The sequence below is a fragment of the Eschrichtius robustus genome, chromosome 3 (assembly GCF_028021215.1).
Source record: "Eschrichtius robustus isolate mEscRob2 chromosome 3, mEscRob2.pri, whole genome shotgun sequence".
In the NCBI taxonomy this organism is placed as follows: Eukaryota; Metazoa; Chordata; class Mammalia; order Artiodactyla; family Eschrichtiidae; genus Eschrichtius; species Eschrichtius robustus.
This window is the reverse complement of record NC_090826.1, coordinates 93,403,974-93,423,486: the sequence shown is the minus strand read 5'-3', so window position 1 is coordinate 93,423,486 and position 19,513 is coordinate 93,403,974. Positions and strand designations below refer to the sequence as shown.

At 32.3% G+C, this 19,513-nt stretch overlaps 1 pseudogene; it reads right to left on the bottom strand.

Moving 5' to 3' along the window:
• LOC137760612 (ubiquitin-like modifier-activating enzyme 5 pseudogene) overlaps nt 1-18,926 on the bottom strand; it is a 132,598-nt pseudogene extending 113,672 nt beyond the window's left edge.
• Between the last annotated feature and the right edge of the window lie 587 nt (nt 18,927-19,513).

Below are 19,513 nucleotides of genomic sequence, written 5' to 3'. Positions count from 1 at the left end.
GAATATTTCCAAATAGGAGAGGGAGGACAAAACCCACAAAAGTTAGTAACTTCCATATTTCAGTATTTTGCATATGTATGTTTAAAATCTAGTGAGAATCTGGTAAGCAGTGTGATATATTGATGTACTGATAAGTAAGTGATGTTTAGGGTATTAAAATTCCTCCTAAATGGCAATCTGGCCTCACTTTGTAGAAGGGAAAGCAAGGAAAAGAAGAAGAGAGCATTGTACTGGTAGTCTGGGAGGGAGAGAGGAAGGGGCAAATAAGAAATAATCTGGATATTTAAGACTGACACACGTATAATACAATACGTGTGCTCTGGACTAGTCAGTGCACTGCAGTTCAATCACTAAGCTCTGTTTTGGCTGACTTGTTGAGTGGCCAGTGACAGTCCTCATTTCTCATTGTGTTCAATTCATTTATTCAAGAATTATTACATCAGTCAATAATTGTGGGGCTTTATTTTGTCATGTAGTAGGGGAAGAGAAGACTAAATGCATATTTATATTCAGATGTTTTAGCTCTTTGACCCAAAGCAATTTACCTAATCCTTCAAATCTCTTTACTCATGTGTGAAATAAGGAAAATTATATCTTCCTTACAGGACTGTTCAAATAATTTAATGAAATAATTCATGTTAAACATTTAGCACAGTACCAGGCATATGGCAATAAAAAAATAAATAATAGATTTTAGATGATGATGATGATGAGGCTATGTGCTTAGGAACTGAAAATAAATAACTTACTGAACGCTCTTGCAGTCTGTAATTTGACTATCCATTCTCTTAACAGTGTCTATTTAAAACAGGAGGTTTAAATTGTTGCTTAAATCTAATTTATCAGTTTACTTTTCATGGATCATGCTTTTGATGTTATACATTAAATATTCTTTGCCTAAGCCAAAATCACAAATATTTTCTCCAATGTTTTTCTACAAGTTGTGAAATTTTAGGTATTACATCTAGATCTATTATCCATTCTCAGTTATTTATTTTACATAGTGCAAAGTTTTTATTGAAGTTTATTTTTAAACATATGAATATCCAATTATTCCATCCATGTGTTGAAAATACTTTTTACCACTTGATTGCCTTTGCTGAAAATTAGTCATCCATATGTGATTAGGGCTATTTATGTACTCTCTATTATGTCCCATTATTCAATTTGTGTATCTTATGCCAGTAACACTGTCTTGGTTAAGGTAGTTTAAAACAAATCTTGAAATAAGGTAGTGTTCATTCTCTATCTCAGTAGTTTTGGTTATTCTAGGTTATTGTCATTTACATATATATTTGAGAATCAGTTTGTCAATTTCCAAAAATTTCCAAAACTAGACTCTTTTTTTAGAGCAGTTTCAGGTTCACAGTACAATTCCCTATATATTCTCTGCCTCTGCACATGCATAGACTCTTCCATTCCAATATGTCCCGCCAGAGAAATAAACAGTTAAAACTGATCAACTTTAGTTGATACATCATTATCACCCAAAGTCCATGCATAGTTTACATCAGCATTCATTCTTGGTGTTACACATTCTATGGCTTTTGACAAATGCATAATGACAAGTATACACCATTGTAGTATCACACAGAATGGTTTTGTTGCCCTAAAATCCTCAGTGCTTCACCTATCTACCCTTCCTTCCCCATAACCTTAACCCCTGGCATGGCAACCACTGACCATTTTATGGTCTCCATATTTTTGCCTGTTCTAGAATATTATATAGTTGGAATTACACAATATATAGTCTTTTAGATTAGCTTCTTTCATTAACTAATATGCTTTTAAGTTTCCTCTATTTATTTTTATGGTTCATTAGTTCATTTCTTTTTAGTGCTGGATAATACTCCATTTTCTTGATGTACCACAGTTTATTTAACCATTCACCTATGGAAAGACACCATGGTTGCTTCCAAGTTTGGGCAATTATAAATAAAGTTACTATAAATATCTGTTGTAGGTTTTTGTGTGCATGTAACTTTTCAACTCATTTGAGTAAACTCATTGGGGTAAGAGTATATTTAGTTTTATAAGAGAAAACCAAAATGTCTTCCCAAGTGGCTGTTAAGTTTGCATTCCCACCAGCAACAAATGAGAATTCCTGTTGCTGCACAATCTCGCTAGAATCTGGTATTGTCAGTGTTCTGCATTCTGGCCTTTCTAATAGGTGTGAAGTAGTATCTTGTAATTTGCGTTTCCATGATAGATGATGTGGATCAACTTTTTATATGCTTATTTGCCATCTGTATATCTTCTTTGGCAAGGTGTCAGTAAGGTCTTTAGCCCAATTATTTATCAGGTTGTTTTCTCATTGCTGAGTTTTAAGAGTTCTTTGTATATTTTGGTTAACAGTCCTTTATCAGATATATCTTTTGCAAATATTTTCTTCTAGTCTGTGGCTTGTCTTCTAAATCCCTGTTAAGTGTCTTTCATATAGCAGAAGTTTTTAATTTTAATGAAGTCCAGCTTCTCATTTTTTTTCTTTCATGCCTTTGGTGTTTTCTCTAAAAAGTCATCACCAAACCCAAGGTCATCTAGGTTTTCTCCTATGATATATTCTAGGAGTTTTATAGTTTTTCATTTTTACATTTAAGTCTAAGATCTATCTTGAGTACATTTTTAAGTATATAAGGTCTGTGTCTAGATTAATAATTTTTTTGCATTTGAATGTCCAGTTGCTTGAGGACCATTTATTGAAAAGATTACCTTTGCTACACTGTATTGCCTTTGTTCCTCTGTCAAAGATCAGTTGACAATATGTAAATGGGTCTATTTCTGAGCTGTCTTATTATGTTCCACTGAACAATTTCTTTATTCATTCACCAATACTATACTGTCTTGATTACTGTAGCTTTATAGTAAGTCTTGAAGTCCCTGCAGGGACTTGTATTGAGACTGAATTGTATCTATTGATTAATTTGGAAAGAACTGACATCTTGACAATATTGAGTCTTTAGAAATATGAATTCATTATAGTCCTATTTATTTAGATCTTTTAAAAAATTTCACTAAGTGATATTTTATAGTTTTCAGTGTATAGGTCGTGCACAACTTACTGTGGATATACAAATATGAAACACTTTGCAGTAAGTCTAATGAAAAATATGTAAGACCTATACACTGAAAACTGCAAAACATTGCTGAGAAAATTTTAAAAAGACATAAGTAAATGGTGACATTTTTACATGTCCTGGTTCAGAAGACTCAATAAGTGTATTTTTATACCATTCTAAATTATTTTTATTTTAGTGTCTAAACATTCACTGCTAGTATATAGAGACATACAATACATTTTTATATATTTCTCTTATATCCTTATTATTTCTAGGAGCTTTTTGTAGTTTCTATCAGACTCTGTACTTAGAAAATAATGAAAAAATTCTGAAACAAAACAGCTCTATCAATGGATTTATTGATTAACGTAAGATCATATCCTTTTGAAATTAGTAAAAACTTGTCATGATTAGCAAAAGCATTGGGATCACTAGTTTTGACTGAAACAAGATGACTTTACTATTTGAAAAATGATATGCTAATACTTCTAGAGATTCTAGTTAAATGCATCTTACTAAAAATACTCAAACAAGAAAAATATTTTAGAAAATAGATGAGCATGGAAACCTCTCAATAAGACTCTTTTTATAATGGCAATACTCCAATCATTGTAATACTGGCCTTGAAGAGATGATTTCTCTAGGGAGAAATGGCATGTGTGTTTGCGTTCAGCTTTCTGTTCCACACATTGGGAATTCCAATTATTCTTCCACAGTACAATTTTGCCTGTCTTCTCTATTAAACTTTTTGTGAGTTGATGTGACCTCGTTATCCTTTCTTGTCTTTGATTTCTAGTTATTAACTCAAGGCTTTTCCTCTATCAGTAAATAAAAAGTCACTGGTCTCTATTGCCTTCCTTTCAGTTTCTTTTTAATTTTTTGTTCTATATTGATGTTATTTTTGTTTCCTCAGTTTTGCAGTTTCCATGTTAATCTCATTCTGTTGTTTGAATGTATGATGTCTCAACTATCCCTTCCTTATAAAATTCACTATCTCATTAAGTTATTCTATAGTATGAAGTCAGCATTGGGGACTTTCTTTCTATTTCTTGGGTTATGTATTATTCAATGCTAGATATTTTCATCTAACTCTTAGACTTCCCTTTCCTTTTAATATATTTGTTGTTGCCTTATACTTTTGCTTCTTTCAGGCCATATGGTTTTCTTTTATTCCTGGAAAGTTCAATTCAGCTAATCTACTGACTTTGATCTAGGGATGGCTTTTTCTTCTTGCACTTTCCATATTATTTGAGATGTTTATCTTCACTTCTCACTCACAAGTTGAGAATCTACTTGGTACCCTAAACCAAAACTATCTATAGAGAGGGAAAGAACTCAGCTAGAGCTGGCTGTGGACAATCTAAACTATGTCGTCTCTTCTGGGAATTTGTTAAATATCCTTTCCTGCGTTTATTCTACCTAGAAGGAGACTGTTTTATTCCCTTAGAGAAATCTCAAGATGAGGATTACTCTTCCAATTCAGGATGAAACCATTTCTATTCATTCACCTTCATCATTTTGCTTGTAAAATTACAGAAGCAGTTTTTGCTGTGCCATCATACTTATTCAACCAATCTATCAATTTCTATTAGAATGTGGGGAAATGTAGTAACAATTTTCAAGATCCTCTTGATGTGTCAATTCCACTTTTGGTAAATGGGAGCTTTATAAAGTGCCACTACTTTGTGTTAGAATCTTTCTTCTCTTTTCCTTGGACTTTTGCTTCTTAAAAGTTTATGGCATACGGTTGAGGTATTTTTCTTGTTTAACAATCACTAGAGACTTTACTTTTATTTATTTATTTTTGATATCTGAATTATTTAAGTATATGTGGTGTATGGAAAATCTACAATTTGACTTCCCACTATCATCTTTACTTAGAAATCTGCGTGGCTAATTTTTAATGAATATGAAGACAGATGAGAAATGAGATTAAATTTGCATGAAGCTTGGTCATCATTTTCTTATTGAAAGACAAAATTTGTGCCAATTTCATAGCAATATTTTCTACAGTTCTTGTGTTCTACAAATAAACTATTATTTTTAGAATTTAAGATGTGCTATATTTTAAAAATTATGATTTAGTAAATTAAAAATTCAGCTCAGAGAGGTCCTTCTTGAAATATTCATTTGGTCATGCACATTGACTGATTAATACACTATGCTTCATGCTTAAAACAGACAAGGAAAAGCAGGAAAAAGAGACAAAAATAATGCACAATTCTTACAAAGCAAAATTTGTAAAAGATCTAATCAGGATACAGCCTACTGATTCATTCCCAGGAGTCACTGTCTCTCTGTTCTTTTAGTGATGGAACGTCAATCCATTTCTCCAACGTGTTTTAGCTGCTAGATAGTTACTCAACTAAAGCTATATTTTCCAGCATCTTATTGTAGCTATTGATAGATGTAGCTATGTGACTAAGTCTAGGTCAATGGGATGCGTGTGCAACTTCCAGATGGTACTATTTAAAAATGAAAGTTTCTTTCTCCCCACCTATTTCTCCCTTCTCACTGGAAAGGCAGCAACAAAAGCACTACCATGAACCTGGACATGAAAGCATTATATCGAGGATGATAGAGCTGCCTCAACAGCCATGGAAAGTTCATCTCTGGACACTTCCATGTGAAAGAAACTTCTGTCTTCTTAAGCACAAAGTATTCTTGTTACAGAGTGATTTTATTAAACACAGGAGTGTTCTTGTCACAGAAGTCTAGTCTATATCCTAACTAGAACACAATGTGTGTTAACATTTATTCATTAACAAGTAAGGGAAATCCACAAAAGACTATACCATGATAGCAAGAAAGAATCAGAAAAATACACAATTAGAAAATTATCTAGGTTTCCATAGAAGAGAAAAGAAAAAAAAAAAAAATGGAAAGAGCTCCCATCTCGCTCTTCCTTGCTCCCTTCTCTCTTTCTCCCCCTTGAGTAGGGGCTAAATTTTACAGGACCATAAGAGTCTTGGTAAAAATATGGTGTAAGTGAAATAGGAAACCACTGAAAAATTCAAAGTAGGGTCTTGAACAACTGTGGTAGCAGTGGAAAATAAGAGAAGTAGACTCATTTGATATGTAGGTTGGAGGTTAAATCTATAAGGTTAAAGTGAAAGTGAATTCTTAAGAGACTCCTAATTGTTTGACTTGAGAAATTGGACATATTGGGGCATAAGCACCATAAAGGCAGGGTCATTCTTTTGTTTAAAGCTATTACCTAGTGCCTGAATCAATGTCTTTTATATAGCAGGCACTGAATTAATATCTATTCAATGAGTGAAATAAGTGGTACCATTTACTGAGATAATAACAACTACAGGTTGAGGGTTTCATGTGGAATATTTGGACACATTAATTTGGAAATGCTTCTGAATCTTCAAAATGGAGATGTGGATTCATCAGAGTTGAGAAATAGATGTGGAATGAAGCAATCTGGATAAAAGATAAAGATTTATAACCTTTTACATACAGATGAAACATAAAGCCATGAGTAAAGATGAGAAGGCTCTACACTCTACTTGAATGAAAAAAAAAGAGGGCTTATGACATGGCCTGAGGAATCCCATGGCCTAGAATGAGGGTAGATAAGAAAAGTCCAAAGGACACCTGAACTAACACAACATTGTAAATCAACTATACTCCAATAAAAATTAAAAAAAAAAAAAAAAAAAGAAGCTACTGCCTACACATGTCCTCAGTATGCTAGAGCCATCTACTTGCGAAGAAAAGGCCATGTGGGCCATTAAGAGAACTTTCGAGTGTCAGGATAGAAAAATGACAAAAAGAAGGAAAGTAAGGGCTTTCTTTTCCAAGTTGTGAGTAGATAACTGTGTTTCCTGAGCAACATAATATGATGTCTGAACACATATGAGTAGGATTTAGGGTTTTAATCAATACAATTTACAGCAAAATTATCTAGCATATTTAATAATGCAACTAATCCTTATTGTGCTTCATGGTAATTAGGCACAATGTTAAGCAGCTTGCATAAATGAATGTGATTAGTATGATGTTTATATAGCTAAGCTCAAATTTTTTATTGTCAACTGAAGAATAGGGAGGCAAAAAATGTGGAAAGAAGGATGCTTTTTTGAGGCCTCTTCAAAACTCTTTGGTAAGTAACCTGGTAATATCCTTCTTTTCAAAATAAAGCTCCTCAATCAAAATCCTTGCTAATTGCCTTACATGAAAAGCCAGTAAAAACTGGACTCTGAGTTTCATTTCCTGTCTTGACTTAAACTCTGTCATCTCATTGACAATTAAAGATGCTTCAAAGATGAGAAGGAAGTCGTTTGGTAGAATTTACAAAAACTGGCATCTAATAAGAGGCAGGTCAGATCAAGGAAGTCCAGGAAAATGCCAAAGGAAAAATTGGAAAGACATCAAAATAAATGTAAATTTTAGATTAAAAGCAAGATTATGAAAGAAAGCCAGGAATGATTTGATTTTTGTCTTTCATAGTGTGATCAAATCCACTTCTGATTTTTTAGGCAAATCAGAGAAGATAACATAAATTAAATTATATATTTAATTTAAATTAAATTATAAATTAAATTATATGTTAAAGATAACATATTAGATAACATAAATTCCTACAGTCATTTGCAGTCATAAAAGTAGTGTCAGGTCAGTAGTTAATAATGCCAGTACAAATGAATAATTAAATTTTATAAACTTTATTTAATGATAAAGCTCAACTCAGTCTTTGGCAGGGTACCCTCCTTTAGAAGAAAAAGGAGCTAGGATAGGCTTTTTTCTTTCTCAAGCTTGCTCTTCTATACTCTCTCATTCATATTGCTAACTCTGGTTTGTACTCCTTCATGATTCAGAGAGAAAAAAAAGGAGGATATTTATTGGGGGCCATAGAAGTTCTTACTTGACTAAAATAGTCATGGTGTAATAGTTATTCTGTTCTCTGGGCTTGGCATTGTATTTAGGGTAGAATTTATCTTTGTTTTACCCTCTTTTTTTTCTCTTCCCATATTCAGAAATGTTACCAACTCCTTTAATTCAACTGTCATTTCAATTTAGATCACTCTTTTTAGGGAGTCATTTCATAATGACAGGAAAGGGTCATTTAATCAGAGGACATTATAATGCTAAACAGTTGTATGCCTGAAAAAGAACTTCAAAGTACATAAAACAAAACTTAATGGCACTTAACTCATCAAATAAAGTTGGAGATTTCAATATTCCCCTCAATAATTGATAGTACACTAGGCAGAAAATCAGTAGGTATAAAAGACAAAAAAAAGCAAAAAACAAGAAAAACTGTTAGTCAATATGACCTGAATAACATTTATAGAACAACAGAAACACCTGAAACTAATATAATATTATAAATCAACTATATAAAAAAAGAAAAAAAAAAACTTCAATGAACAATCCAAAAGGGAAATTTAAAAACAGTTCCATTTACAATAGCATCACAAAGAATTATATACTAAAGATTAAACTTTTGCACAGATTCAAAACACTTGTACAAATAAGAACTACAAAAAAATTAATGAAAGTATTAAAGAAGACACAAATAAATGGAAAGACATCTCATGTTCATGGATTGGAAGACTAAATATTGTTAAGATGTCAATACTACACAAAGTGATCTACAGATTTAATGCAATCCTTATCAAAATCCCAACAGCATTTTTTGAAGGAACAGAAAAAATCCAATCTAAAATTCATATGAAGTCTCAAGGGACCCTGAATTGCCAAAACAATCTTGAAAAAGAAAACATAAAGTTGGAGGACTCATACTTCCTGATTTCAAAATTACAAATCTATAATAATTAAAATTGTGTGGTACTATCAATAAAGGCAGACATATAGACCAATGGAATATAAATAAATTTTCACATATATGGTCAAATGTTTTTGATAAAGGTGCCAAAAACATATAATGGGGAAAGGACAGGCTTTTCAACAAATGGTGTTGGAAAAACTGTATATCTACATGCAAAAAAATGAAGTTGGACCCTTCTCTTACACCTTACAAAAATTAATCCAAAATGGATCAAAGACCCAAATGTTAGAGCTAAACTTATAAAACTTAGAAGAAAACATAGGGAAAAAGTTTCATGACACTGAATGTGGTAATGATTATACAAATATGATACCAAAGTATAGGCAATGACACTAAAAATAGTTAAATTTGACCACACCAAAATTAACAGCTTTTGTGTATCAAAGGACAGAACCAATAAAGTGAAAAGACTGTAAACGAATGGGGGGAAAAAAAAGATTTTTAACATTTACATCTGATAAAGGATTAATATCCAGAATATGTAAAGAATTCCTAATCGTAAGAAATACAAATCAAAACCAAAATGAGATCACTTGCTATCAAAAAAAAAAAAACGGAAAGTAACAAATATTGGTGAAAATGTGGATACAGTGGAACGCTCATACTATTGGTGTGAATGTAAACTGGTACAGTCACTATGGAAAAGAGTATGGCAGTTCCTCAAATAATTAGAGGATTTCCATATGATCCAGCAGTTCCAATTCTGGGTGTATATAACAAAAGAAAAAAACCAAGATCAGTGTCTTCAAGAGATATTTGTACACCCACCTTCAAAGCAGCATTCATAATAGCCTAAAGGTAGAAGGGACCCACATGTCCATTTATGGATAAATGGATAAACAAAATGTGGTATATACCTAAAATGGAACGTTATTCAGTCTCAAAAAGGAAGCAGACTATGGACATTATACTAAGGAAAATAAGCCAGTCACAAAAGGACAAATACTGTATGGTTCCACTTATATGAGGTACACAGAGTAATCAAATTCATAGAGACAAAAGTAGAACGTTGGTTACCAAGTTTTGGTAGGGGATGGTGTATTGTTGCTTAATGAATATACAGTTTCAGTTCTGTAAGATGAAAAAGTTCTGGAGATTGCACAACAGCATGAATATACTTAATACTATTGAACAGTAAAATTAAAAATGGATAAGATGGAGGACTTCTCTGGTGGCACAGTGGTTAAGAATCTGCCTGCCAATGCAGGGGACATGGGTTCGAGCCCTGGTCCGGGAAGATCCCATGTGCCGCGGAGCAACTAACCCTGTGCACCACAACTACTGAGCCTGCGCTCTAGAGCCCATGAGCCACAACTACTGAAGCCCGCATGCCTAGAGCCTGTGCTTCACAACGAGAAAAGCCACTGCAATGAGAAGCCTGCACACTGCAACAAACAGTAGCCCCCACTTGCTGCAACTAGAGAAAGCCTGAGTGCAGCAATGAAGACCCAACGTAGCCAAAGAATAAATAAATAAATAATAAATAAATTTTTAAAAAATGGATAAGATGGTAAATTTTGTTATGTGAAAAATATATGTAAAAATTAATAGATAGATACCAACATATAAAATAAAGCAAAAGTCAATAAATTTTTAAAAAATGAAAAATCATAAAAGGTACATTCTCCAACCAAACTGTAATTAAATTTGAAATAAATAATTGAAAGATTTCTGAAATATCTCCCACGTACTTGCAAATGAAATAATATACTTCTAAATAACCATGGGTCAAACAAAAACTTAGAATAAAAAAATACAAAGTAATTTTAATTGAATGAAAATAAAAAAGAACTTATCAAATTTGAGGGGTGCAGCTAAAGCATGTTTAAAACAAAATACATAGCATCAAACACACATATTAGAAAAGACAAAAGTACACAAATCCATAAAAAGAAGTAAGCTACCTTTACTCACAGATGACAAGATCATGACAATATCATCTATGTCAAAAATCTTTTGGCATCTACAAAAAGCTATTAGAATTAATAAGTCAGACGAGCACAGCAGAACATAAGATCATTATATAAATTATATAATATTTTCATAACCTACCTATATCTTATCAATAATCAATAAGAAATTGAAAATTTTAAAGAAATACTCAACATTAGCATCAAATATATAGGATATTTAAGGGAAAACCTAACAAAAATGTGCAGCTCTATATACTGAAAGCTACAAAATATACGGAAAATATTTTTTACAGATCTACATAAATAAATATACCATGTTTATGGATAACAAAACTCAATATTGTTAAAGGATCAATTATCCCCAAACCCAATGCAATTCAGATCAAAGTCTCAGCAGGCTTCTTTGTAGAGATTAACAAGTTACTTCTAAAATTTATACAGAAACTGAAAGGACCTAGAATAGCAAATTTTTTTTAGAAAGAAGAATAAAGTTGGAGAACTTACACTACCTACATTATAGCTATAGAAATTATGAAAATGTGGATTAGGTATCAAATAGATAAATAGAATAATAGGAAGTAAATAAATAGATCTACACATATGTACTTATTTAATTTTTAACAAAGACACAAAGGAAGATCAGTAAAAAAAAATTGTCTTTTCAATAAATAGTGCCTGCATTTTTGGAAATTCACATGAAAAAAGAAATGAACTTGTATCTACACTTCACATTTATAAAAATTAAATCAAATGGCTCATACACTTAAATGTAAAACCCAAAACTATAAAACTTCTAGAAGAAAATATAGAAAAAAGAGTTTGTGAACTTTGGTTAGGCAAAGATTTCTTAGATACAACACCAAAAGCATAATTTATAAGAGACAAAATCAATACACTGAAGTTTATCTGAATTAAGAACTTCTACTCTTTAAATGATAATGTTGAGAATGAAAAAACAAGGCACAAACTGGGAGAAAATATATTCAAATCACATATCTTATAAAGGTCATATATTCAAAATACATACAGAACTCAAAAAGTCAATAAAAAGGAAGCATACAAGCCAATTACAAGTGGGCAAAATAACTTAAATAAACATTTAATCAAATTAACATATGGATGGCAAATAAGAACACTAAAAGATGTTCCACGTTATTAGCTGTAAAGCTGCAATGAGATATCCCTACAAACCTATTAGTTCTAAGACTAAAAAGACTGAACATACCAAGTGTTACCAAGAATGTGGAGCAAATTGAAGTCTCACATCCTTCTGTTGCAGTGGTAAATAATTTGACAGTTTCTTAACAGTTAAATACACACCAACTCTACCATTCAGTCATTCCACTCCTTGATGGAATGAAATGCTCAGCAATTTGCTGTATGCAATAAAATGGATGAATTTCAAAGTAATTATGCTGAGCTGAAGATGCCAGATAGAGTACATACTGTAAGAACCCATTTATATAAAACTGTAGAAAATGCAATCTAATCCATAGCAACTGAAAGTAGATTAATGGTTGCTGGTGATCAGAATGGGTGGTAAATAACAGTAGGAAGGAATCTGAGAAAATTTGGGGTTGATGGAAAAGTCCATTATCTAGATTGTAAACATATGTCAATACCTATCAGACTATATACTTAAACATTTATTTTATGCATTTATAAATCAATATTTTCAATAAATAAGAAATACTTTTTTTCAGATAGTCAAACACTAATAGAACTTACCAGCAAATATGCACTACAAAACAAATTTTAAAGAAAGGATTTTTGCAGAAGAAAAATAATAACAGAAATTTAGATTTAAAGTCAGTGAATAACACTGGAAATAATAAATATGTGATAAATATATTTTTGTCATTTTTAAAATCTCTTTCAAAATGTAATTAACTGGATAGAGTGTCTTTTGGAGGTATATGACATATGTAGAAATAAAACATATAATAAAAATAGCACAAAGGATGGGAGGGGAAAATGGAAATACAGTGTTGTAAAGTCCTTACACTATAATTGAAGTGGTATAGTATTACTTGAAAGTAAATTGTGGTAAGTCCATGACGTACATTACAGACCCTGATGCAACCACCAAAAACAAAGTACAAAAGAAGTTGTAGCTAATAAGCAACATCTGAGATAAACAGAATCATAAAAATAATTAGTCCAAATTAAGGTAGGAAAAAAGCAGAAAAGCACTAAAAAGTGGATAGGAAAATAATATTTAGTGAGATATAGAATTAAACCCAACCAAATCAATCAGATTAAGTTGTATAAACACTTCAATTCAAAAGCAGAGATTGAAAATTTTTATTTAAAAATGAAGATCCAACTATATGCTGCCTACAATAAATCCATATTAAATATAAGCTTGCAGTTAGGCTAAATATTAAAAGACGAAAAAAGGTATAACATGAAAACATTTATTTAAAAAAAAAGGACAAAGGATCTATATCACTATTGGGCAAAGCAGATTTTAGAACAAGGACTATTGTCAAGATTTGAGATTTGTGTTTGTAGTTCCTGGAGTTTCCAGTAATTAAAATGAGTGGCATTATAGAGAGTTTTAAGGGAGTTATAGTTCCAGAGATACTTTAACCTGGAAACATGGGCCTAGTATAGCTCACCCCTAACGAAATCCCCAGTTCTTAAACACACAAGAATAAGAAGAGTTCTGCTAAATGGTTATAGGCCCCGCTTCCCTTCTCTTAGATATGGTCATAGATAAATTGAGCAAAATAAATCCTTTCAGAGAACAGAAATAGAGATAAACATATATAGAACCAAGAATTCATGCCATGGTCAAGACAGCTAATAGCTGATATCCCATTCCAGATAAACATGACATATGCTGTTGAACACTGGATTTTGCATGCTGTATGTCTTCTACTCACCTTCAAATGGTATTTGATACTCTAATTACCCCACCTGTCTGTTCTGTTGCTGTTTCCCCATGATCATATATTGGAGGTATTATGAGTAGTTAAGTTTATTATTTAGCCAAAGGTTTCTGGACCATGATAAACAACATCCATAACTGATTTGAGGAAGCCATATTGATTGAGCATTCTAGATTCAGAGAACATTTGCCCCATGACATCAATTTGGGATTTAGCAGATGATGAGATATAGGGTTGTCTACCTTGGGCATTGGTGAGGGCATTTTTTACTATGTGTGGAAGTATCATAACAATAATGATATTAATAACAATTATCATTTACTGAATAACTACTATTTGCCAGGCATGATACCTGCCTTTCAAGTTAGATCATTTCATTTTGTCCTTCAGGCAATTCTATGAGGTAGATATCATTATTATTCCCATTCTTGCAGATGCTTAAACAAAGCCTCAGATCAATTTTTTAGAACTAGCTCAAAGTCTTACAGCTAGAAAAATTAGGTGCTTGAATATGAAGCCAAGCACCTCAATTCTTAGATATCATACAATATATAAATTAGGCATGAATGCTCTTTGATTATGTATGCTTGCAAAGAAAGGTGTGTGCCTGTGTATGTGCTTATGTGTGTGTCTGTGTGTGTGACAGCCATCTTCCTACCTTGTAGCAAGATGCTATCTAATCAATCCAGAGACAGAGACTGACAACCAAATTTGAGCCTTTAGGTTCACCTATGCCTAAATCCTGATAAACTCTTCACTTTTTAATAATATTAATCAGTTAATTTCATTTAAGTTACCTTTGGCAAAGTACTTAACGTGTAAGGTCTTCAGTTCTTTCCTACTGACAATGAAGACATTACACAGCATCTTTTATTAATAAAAGGAAATAATATTTAGTATAATAATATTTAGATTCATTCAGTATATATATGTTGAGGATCCCTCTCTACTAAGCTAAGGTACTGAAGATTTAATTAAGATGAAATAGATTTTAGCCCCACTCTCAAGCCTCACATAGAGTAAGGCTTTAATATAGAATCAATAAATGGTTATTAAATAAATGAATTACAAATTCTAGATCAAAAATGTTGAACTACTGTTAGACACATGATTTTAAGATTTGAGTGTGAGCAATAAACAATAGAGATAAAATAGACACTTGAAGACATAAATGCCAAAATATTTATTATTTTCTATCCTCATCTGTAGTCCAAAAACTGATACAAAAAAAACTATTTTATTTGAAATTTGACTTTTTAAATTTAGGCCAACAGTCAAAAAATGAGCAAAGAAGCTTTTAAAGCCAAATGTGGCCTAGATTTTTTTCTATTTAACAAATATCTTTCTTTCTCTTTTCTTTGTTTTTTTTTTTTTTTTTTGACCTGACTTAAAACTCACAGCTTCCACATCCAGAATAGATAAAATAGTACAAAATAGGCATTTACTTATGGAATAGTCACGTTTAACCTCAACTGCAGGTTTTGTTTCTAAGTTATGCCCTTTCTTCCCTGTGCCCAATCAAAATGAACATTTCTGAAATTCTGTTCACTGAGAGCTTATATTTTGTAGTATTTTAAAATAAGTATCAGTTGACCTGATTTTTCAAGATATATGAAATTCTGGCAGGTTATGCTATGCATGCTTTTGTAAAGTCATGGTATTTAAACTAAATAAAACTCATTTGTTTGCATCTTATTTCATCACCTGAGATGACCTAGAATGACTAAGCAGTCACAGACAAATATTGGGGTTATTCCCTATTTCTTGATTGTGCCTTATTAAGCACCTATTAGATGTGTAATATGATTCACATTTATAAGCAGAATATAGATCCCAATTTCTATGAGCTTGAATTTTAAGTGAAGATAAGACACATAGCGTTTGCTACAAAAACAGTGGTAGATCCAGAGAGATCTTTGAAATGGAATGATATTAGGACTGGCGAATATGAGGAGAATGCAATTGAGACCAGAAGTTCTGATTGTAGAGTAAAATGTACTACAGAAACTTATTTGGCTATAGGGTTTAGACGAACAAAAGAATGCTTACTCTGTGTTTTAGTGTGTCCATGTACCTTCATCATCATCATCATAACAATCATCGTCTTCATAACTAACATTTGTTGAGCACTTGGAATATTCCAGGCACTGCTCCAAGAACTTTTCACATATTAATTCATTAATCCTTACCAAACCCCTGCAGGGTAAGTATAAACATCATATCCATTTTAGAGATGAAGAAGCTGAAACAGAGTGAGAATAAAAGAAGTTCTCCAAAGTCACACATGTAATAAGTCATGGAGCTGGACTTATATACATTATGACATCCAGGTGGACCACTGGTGTGTGTGTGTGTATAAATATGTAAGATATAAATATGTAGTTTAAATATTTTTAAAATATTACAATCTGTATTTCTCTGTGACTTAGCCATGCTGAGCTGCTTACCATGGCTCAATGACAGAATGCACTTTTGAATTCTGTACTTGACCACTTACTAGTTGAGACAAGTTAATTCAACTTTCTGCTCTTCAGAAAGTAGGCAGATAATAAAATACCTACCTCATAGGGTTTTGAGAAATAAATGACTTTGTGTAAATGAAGCTCTTAGGATAATGTATGGCACATAGCAAGTGCTCAGAAAAGATTGGCTATTATTCTAGACATGCCATTTCCTTTGCTGGTGTCTTAATAGATACTTCTTTCTTTTTCAACACCCAGCTCAAATAACAGTTTGGAAAGCTCTTTAAGAATTCATTGGAAATACAATTCTTTGTCCAACTTTATAAATCTTATAATCATAATTCACTTATAGAAGCAACTGGATTGGTAAGTTAACCTAATGAAGTGTCAATTGACTTTTTCTTCAGTATGAGATGTAGTCTCAGAAATATATTGGTCATAGAAATGTAACATTCATTATGTCATGTAAAGAACTTGATGAACCCATGCACCACAGAATTCTCTGCCTTTTTGGTATACCTAATATTGTCTTTAAAACTTTGTCAACTATTCACGGAACCTCCTTATTGATACACTTAACCTCACTCCTTCTCTACTTTTTCAAGGTTTTTTTTTTTTTTTTTTTTTTTTAATTCAGGGGAGAAGGGACACTGGGTAAACCGTAGGGCACTATTTGCATTGATACGTTCTTTTATGTAGATCTAATATAATGCTGAGAGGTCTATGGAGCGCACCATATTCCCTTAAACATACATAAAGAATATCCCATGAATGAAATCTAACCAGGAATATGAATGGTCTTATATGGGAAATAATTCTACAATTGAGTTACATTTGGGAATATTTAGAAATTATTTACTGGGCATCTAGTATATGCAAAGAATAAAGCAAACAGTCATAAATTAGTTTATAATCTAGTGTGGAGATTCAAATAATATACAGAAAATAAGCAATACATATTGAGTGGGGAAATGGTGACTTCAAGTTAACAGGGACTTAACTAAAAATATATGTTTAAAGTCCCATTTCAGAGAAATGAGATTCAGATGTCTCCACTGGGTCTCAGGGTGTAAGAAAAGTCACATGAGAGGTACTTGTTTTAAACCTCATGTCAGATTTGTGGTTATTGTAAACTCAAGCTGAGCAGATTGTGAACAAGAAAATCTGACATAAGACTATTATTGAATTCCACCCTAGCATAGGAAATTGCTTCATGTTTTAGTAAAAGAAAGAAAGAACGTAGACAATGTAATATAAGATACTTTGAATTTGTATTTGTTAGGTATTTCTATTTTTTAATGTCAGGATGACAAAATTAACTCTCACATAGAGGGAATCTCTACTTTCAGTTTTCTTCTGCCTGTGCATCTATGTGAAGTCAGAAAACAAGGAATCAGCATATAAGAAATACAGGATGAAGATGGTCAAAAGGTACAAGTTTCCAGTTATAAGATAAATAAGTACTAGGATGTAGTATACAACATGACAAATATAATTAACAGTTGTTATATATGAAAAGTTGTTAAGAAAGTAAATCCTAAGAGTTCTCATCACAGGAAAAATATTCTATTAATTTCTTTAATTTTGTATTATATGAGATGATGGAGGTTCACTAAACTTATTGTGATTAATCATTTCATGATGTATGTAAGTCAAGTCATTATGCAGGATACCTTAAACTTATACAGTCCTGCATATCAATTATATCTCAATAAAACTGGAAGAAAACTATCACAACATTGTTAATTGGCTATACCCAAATATAATATAAAACATTTTTTTTAAAAAAAAGAAAATTCTAAAAATAGGGAAATAATATAAAGGAAAATAATTTAATCACTGATAATTTCACCCATAATTAACATTTTGGTGTATTTCCTTTAAGTTACTCCATGTATTTTTTTCCATTTTATCTACTTGTATATGTTTTAGTATTTAGCTTTTTTAATGTCAAACATTTTATAGGGTTATTAAACATGTGTATGTTAATTTACTGTATTAAAATAAATCTTTACTTAAATAAATAAGAAACAAATAAAAAAGGAAATACAGGCATACCTCAGAGGGAGATACAGTGAGTTCAGTTCCACACCACCCCAATAAAGTGAATATTGCAGCAAAGAGACTCACAAATTTTTTGGTCTCCCAGTGCATATTAAAGTTTTGTTTACACTATGCTAGACTCTATTAAGTATGCAGTAGCATTATGTGTTAAAAAATGTATTACTTTAGTTGAAAATACCTTATTGCTATAAAATGATAACCATCATCTGAGCCTTCAGCTAATCATAATCTTTTTGTTGGTGGAGGGTCTTGCCCTGATGTTGATGGCTCTGACTGATCAGGGTGGTGGTAACTAAAGGTTGTGGTGGCCGTGGCAATTTCTTAAAATAAGACAGTAATGAAGTTTGCTGCATCGATTGACTCTTCTTTTCATGAACAATTTCTCTGTAGCATACAGTGCTGTTTGATAGCATTTTACCCATAGTAGGACATCTTTCAAAGTTGGAGTCAACCCCCTCAAAGCCTGTCCGTGCTTTATCAATTATTCTAAATCCTTTGTTGTCATTTCAACAATCTTCACAGCATCTTCACCAGGAGTTAGATTCGATCTCAAGAAACCACTTTTTTTGCTCATCCATAAGAAGCAACTCCTCATCCATTCAAGTTTTATCATGAGATTGCGGCAATTCAGTCACATCTTCAGGCTCCACTTCTAAATCCGGTTTTCTTGCTATTTCTACCACATCTGCAGCTACTTTCTCCACTGAAGTCTTGAACCCCTCAAAGTCATCCATTAGGGTTGGAATCAACTTCTTCCAAACTCCTGTTTATGTTGATATTCTGACCTCTTCTCATGAGTCATAAATGTCCTTAATGTCACCTAGAATGGCAAATCCTTTCCCGAAGGTTTTCAATCTACTTTGCCCAGATCCATCAGAGGAATCACTATCTATGGCAGCTATAGCCTTATGAAATGTATTTCTTTAATAGTAAGACTTAAAAGTCCAAATTACTCTTAGATCTCTGGGCTGCAGGATGGATGTTGTGTTAGCAGGCATAAAAACAACATTAATCTCATTGTACATCTCCATCAGAGCTCTTGAGTGACCAAGTGCACCGTCAATGAGCAGTAATATTTTGAAAAGAATCTCTATTTCTGAGCAGTAGGTCTCAACAATGGGCTAAAAATAGTCAGTAAACCATGCTGTACACACATGTGTTGCCATTCAGGCTTTGTTGTTCTAATTATAGAGCAAGTGCAGAGTCAATTTAGTGTAATGCTTCAGATTTTCAAAATGGTAAATGAGCACTAACTTCAACTTAAAGTCACCAGCTGCATTAGCCCCTAACAAGAAAGTCAGCCTGTTCTTTGAAGCCTTGA